Consider the following 5,791-nt stretch of genomic DNA (forward strand, 5'->3'; position numbering starts at 1 on the left):
GGGGGCGGGGCCTGCCCCGCCCGCCCCGCCCATCCTTCCTCCGGCGCTGCCAAGAAAACGGCGTGGGGACTGCAGGGAGCCCGAGAACTGGACCAATGGGGTGAAGGGAAGCCGTAGACCCCGATTTTTTATTTTTTTATCCTTTCTGGTGCCGACGCTCGGTGGCGGAATCGAGTTTTGAGCTCGAGGTAGTTAAAGTTTAAATTGCTGTTTCAAAAACAGACCCCACCCCCACCCCCACCCCAGGCCCAGGCCCAGGCCGCCGGAAGCACCCTGCCTGGAAGCCGGGGATTAAAGGGAGGAATCTCCCAGGATCGCCTGGGGCCCTCTGCGCCACGCCTGGGGGTGGGGTTGCTGCAGGGGTATGAGCCAGGTCAGCGCCCCTCCAAAGCGCCACTCGCCCCCTACACTCCCACCACCTCCACCTTCGACCCTCCCCTCCCCCGCCCCCGGGCTGGACGGAGGCGGGCGGGGCCTGCTGGTTGGGAGCCTGTGGCTCTGCTCCCTGTTTGCGCCTTTTTAGCCGTTTGGTGCCGGTTCGCAGTAACTGTTGGGAGAGCTGGGGAGTGATAACGGGGCCCAAAGGGTACCGACATTTTATCTGCTCGGGACAGGCTGAACACGTGGCGGAGATCACCGCCCCTCCCGCGAGCACCCGAAAGGCTAATGCACAAGTTCTCTTTGTACCAATAAGCACAGCATGAGCCTAGAAAAGGAACCAATTATTTTAGCAATTGCCAAATCCATGAACAAAATTCTCCGATGACTTCTTCGGGTCTATGTAAGGCCCAGGCTAGCCAACAACCGCATAGCAATAATAATAACGATGCACGGGGCCAGAGCCGCCCACGGTGGGAAGGAAGAGAACTGAATGGCCTCCTGTCACTGCCGCCCCAGAATCTGCTGGAGGGGCGCCAGCTCGGCAGCCCAGGCGGCTCTTCCTGTCTCCCCTGCGCTCCAGCCCGCCCCCTCCCCCTGCGTCTGCAGGGTGTCCTTCCCGGCAGGCTTCCTTCCGCCCGGGCAGTCCCATCCTGTTGATCGGAGCCTGCGGGGCGGGAGCAGCCCCGGGCACCTGCTGCCGCAGAGGAAGCTCCGGTCTGTGCCCTTCCTGTCGGGGAGCCGTCCTGGGGTGGGCCACAGCCAGCCCTCCGGGTGGGTCTGAACCCCGTCCCTCCCTCCCTCAGGACCGTGGGGCTGCTGGCCTGGTGCCCCAGCAGGCTGAGGAGCAGGGAGCATTCAGGGCTGGTGGGAGTGACTCAAAACAGGAAAGGAAAGGGAAAAGGGGGAGGAGGAACAGCGTGGTGGCGGCACAATTCCTAGAGATTCAGAGAAAGATGTTCCCTGGCCACCTCCCACTCGACATAACCAAAACTCAGACCCTGGTTGCTGCTCTTCCTGTATGCACTCATTTTTTTTTGGTTTGTTTGTTTTAATATATTTTATTGATTTTTTCACAGAGAGGAAGGGAGAGGGATAGAGAGTTAGAAACATTGATGAGAGAGAAGCATCGATCAGCTGCCTCCTGCACACCCCCGACTTGGGGTGTGCCCACAACCAAGGTACTTGCCCTTGACCGGAATCGAACCTGGGACCCTTCAGTCCGCAGGCTGACGCTCTATCCACTGAGCCAAACCGGTCAGAGCTGCACTCATTGTTTCCCACGCAGCCTTCGCCTTCTCCCTCAAGGCCCTGGATCCACGTGGTCCCCAGAAATGTCTCTCTTCTCTCCCTCAAACGTTGCTCTAGGTCAGTCTGTCATCAACGTCCCCTTGGCTTAAACAAACTGCAATCTCCCACCCCAACCCACCACCACCCCAGTTCCTTTCCGGTGCCCAAACTTTCCACACTAGGCCAGAGTGGCTTTTTGAAAGTCATGATCCAATCGTGGCACTCCCTACTTAAACATGACCCTTGGCTCCTGTTGCCTAGGAGACAATAGGCCATTTCATTCAGAGCTCTACAGTGGGCCCCCAGCTTCTCTCCCTACCCTCCCAACCTCATCTCCCACCCAGACATACCCCTGCCCACAGCCATAACAAATGACTAGCTCTTCCTCAAGCATACGGTACACTTTCATGTTTCTAAGCCACCTACAATGTGTTCTAGTCCCTGGGCATTGGGACAATAGCAGCGAACAAGAGCGGTCCGCTAATTATATACGTGTTTTCCGATGGTCTTAGGCGACCCCTGTGGAAGTGTTGTTCAACCGCCAAAGGGGTCGCGACCCACAGGTTGAGAACCGCTTAGATTCTAATGAGAGGACAGGCCAATCCAAGAGTGCATGTGAGTAGAGGGACGAAAAGTGAGGCAGGAGGAGCCAGAGGACTGATGAATGTACAGGCCCCCATTTCAAACTGAGACTGTCTTTCAAGTGCAGCAGGAGGCCTAGTGTCTAGGAAGAAATGCACATTTTTTATCTATGAGCTCCTTTGCCACCTTGTTGATACCGATTCTAATGAGAGGACAGGCCGATTTTGAGAGTGCACTTTAGTAGAGGAAACAGCTACGAGAGCAGGAAGGAGCGTGCCCTGTGTGGCGCACTGTGGCCTGAGGTGAGAGTGTGCTGGGGAAAGGAGGAGGGCACAGAGCTGGAAAAGTGAGGCAGGAGGAGCCAGAGGACTGATGAATGTACAGGCCCCCATTTCAAACTGAGACTGTCTTTCAAGTGCAGCAGGAGGCCTAGTGTCTAGGAAGAAATGCACATTTTTTATCCTATGAGCTCCTTTGCCACCTTGTTGACACCTTTCTTGATAACTCAGAGAGGAATCCATCGTTCTCCTCTACTCCTCCACACCTCCATGATCAGAGCAAAGCACGTGCACACCTTATTGCAAGAAGTCTTTTACAAAACTAAATTTTGCCGGTGTTCCACCCAGATCCGAGCTCCTTCAAGATGGTGGCTATGAGCTCCTTTGCCACCTTGTTGATACCTTTCTTGATAACTCCGAGATGAATCCATCGTTCTCCTCTACTTCTTCTCACACCTCCATGATCAGAACAAAGCACGTGCACACCTTATTGCAAGGAGTCTTTCACAAAACTAAATTCTGCCAGTGTTCCACCCAGATCCGAGCTCCTTCAAGATGGTGGCCACGTCAACATCATCTTTCTGGCTCAGTGTCTGTTCCAGACAAGGCACTCAAGGTTTTTAAACGGGTAAAATGAAACTAGGTCGTCTCTGAAGACTCCCTGGGGTTGTAGATAGAATGTGGACTGGTGCCTAGGCAGAAGTCTGGGTCCTTCCATGCCTTTCCCTAGCTTGTATCACGGCAGGGCCAGGCATGGAAGTCTCATCTTGGGCGTGAGTGAGAGAAAGCCCTTGGGCAGGAGTAAGCAGTCCCTCAGAGATGCCACCTTTCCTGCTGATGGGCTGGGTTCTCCTTCGGTCAGAATAGTGAAGGAAGTGGGAGGAGGGGCTGACAGTGAAGATGCCGCAGGTCAGTTATGGATATTAAAGCACATTGTACCCAGGAGTCACCTCTGTTCCTTCCAGCCGGTGGGTGTCATCAGCATTCATCCCTTGCCCCACCATGTACCAGGGACGAGCTGAACTCGGAGGAACAACCATAAAAAAGACACAGCTCCTGTGTTGAAAGAGCTTCCAGTCTAGTGGGAGAAGTAAATACTAGTAAGTGAGCCAGGCATGACTGTAGAGTGGTGAGTGCTAAGAAAGGGGTGTGCACAGAATGTCCTGCGAGGGCCAAGGAAGGGATCAGGGAAGGCTTCCCCCAGCTGACCCTGCGGGCGGGAGGTGGAGAAAAGAGAGAACTTTGGGGATTCAGGATGCTCTAAACCAGCCGTGGGCAAACTACAGCCCGCGGGCCGGATCCGGCCCGTTTGAAATGAATAAAACTAAAAAAAAAAAAAGACCATACCCTTTTATGTAATGATGTTTACTTTGAATTTATATTAGTTCACACAAACACTCCATCCATGCTTTTGTTCCGGCCCTCCGGTCCAGTTTAAGAACCCATTGTGGCCCTCGAGTCAAAAAGTTTGCCCACCCCTGCTCTAAACTGTCTGATTACAGATTAGAGAGGTAGGATGAGGAGCTCAGGGTGTTAAAGAAAGCAGCCCAGAACATAAAGGGCCTTTGTGTGCCCTGCTAAGGAATGTAGATGGAGAACTTCTATCCAGAGGATACTGGGGACTTACCAACAGGCTTTAGCCAGGAACGATGCTATAGAAAGCTCATGTGGGCCCCGTGTGGAGAATAGACAGGGGGGGGGGGGGACACCAGTGAGGAGGCTTTTGTAGTAATGTAGGCAGGAGATAGTGTGACACCAGAAACTAGCAGGATTGGGTCATTGATTGGATGTGGGCATGAGGACAGGGAGATGTGGAGGAGGACTGCTGGGTTTCTGGCTTGATTCACTGGACGAAACAGGACAAAAACAAGACTCTAAGCTCAAGGAAGAGACCCTGGGGAGGCAGGAGCTTTCGATGGGAAGAAAATGCCAAATCTGAATGAGAACATGTAAAGATGAGATTACCTGTGACACATCCAAATACAGATGCCCAGGAGGCAGTGGGAATTTCAGGTCTGGAGCCCAGGAGAGAAAGATCTGGGCTGGAGATTAAAATGTAGGAGTCGCCCTGGCCAGTGTGGCTTAGTCTGTAGGAGCGTCATCCCATACACCAGGAGGTCTCAGGTTTGATTCCCAGTCAGGGCACATGCCTGGCTTGCAACCAATCCATGTTTCTCTCTTACATTGATGTTTTGCTCTCTCTCCCTAGCCCCTCTGTTTAAAAATCAATGACAATGTCCTAAGGAAAGGATTTAAAAAGGGGGGGAGGGGGAGTCATTAACATGTAGGTGGCAGCCAGAGGATTGGATAACATCCCCTAGGAAGAGCGAAGAATAAGAGGTAAGAAAACTGAGGGTGGGCAGCCGGGGAAATACAGGCAAAGCGAGAAGGTGACTGGGAGGGAACAGCACAGGGTGAACTATTGGCAAAGGGTGACACAGCAAGTACTTTTTTCGTATGCACTGCACGTAGGATTTCTTGGCCTAATGTAACAAAATGGCGACAAGAGGCAAGCAAGGGCTGATTCAGAAAGTAAAAGTGTCAGACAACCTAAAAAAAAAATTATCCCCTCTGGTGATGATTATTAGTTTTTTTTATTATACTTAGTTACCATGGTTTTTAAGCTCATTAAAATATTTATTTTTAATTTTGAACTCTTTAAGTAGTTTTTTTTTTTCTAAAGATGGCTACAACACCTCCCATTCCACATAATCTTTTCCAATGGGACTTTGCCATTCCTGCTTCAAGAGGTGAAGTTGATTTCCCCAACTCTTTTTAAACAGTATTTTTAAATATATATTTTTACTGATTTCAGAAGGAAAAGAGAGGGAAGGAGAGAGATAGAAACATCGATGATGAGAGAGAATCTTTGATCAGCTGCTTTCTGCATGCCCCGCAGTGGGGATCGAGACCACAACATGGGCACATGCCCTGACTGGGACTTGAACCGTGACCTCCTGGTTCATAGGTCAGCACGCAACCACTGAGCCACACCGGCTGGGCTGTTTCCCCAACTCTTGTTCCGGGATTCGCTTTGACCAATAGAATCCTGGGTGGGCACTGTGGGACTGGGCGCCTACGTCTTAGGAAAGCCTTTGATGTTTCCGTTTTCACCCTCTTGGGAACCAGCCACTAGGCAGAGGTGCTTACGGTGAATTACTGAATGAGAGAGAAAATGTGAAGAGAGAATGGCTACGGGAAGAGACCAGGGCACCCCGACCGACAGCCAGGACCAAGCCTCCAAATGCAGGGCCACCTGGAAC

At 52.1% G+C, this 5,791-nt stretch overlaps 1 long non-coding RNA gene across 1 annotated transcript in view; it reads left to right on the forward strand.

The window, feature by feature from the left end:
- The first annotated feature begins 3,515 nt into the window (after nucleotides 1–3,515).
- LOC106728308 overlaps nucleotides 3,516–5,791 on the forward strand; it is a 5,715-nt gene continuing 3,439 nt past the window's right edge. The window contains exon 1 of the long non-coding RNA XR_001364588.1: nucleotides 3,516–3,628. This is a non-coding gene — a long non-coding RNA (uncharacterized LOC106728308). The remainder of the gene's footprint in view (nucleotides 3,629–5,791) is intronic.

This window comes from Myotis brandtii, unplaced genomic scaffold, assembly GCF_000412655.1.
Source record: "Myotis brandtii unplaced genomic scaffold, ASM41265v1 scaffold59, whole genome shotgun sequence".
NCBI lineage: Eukaryota > Metazoa > Chordata > Mammalia > Chiroptera > Vespertilionidae > Myotis > Myotis brandtii.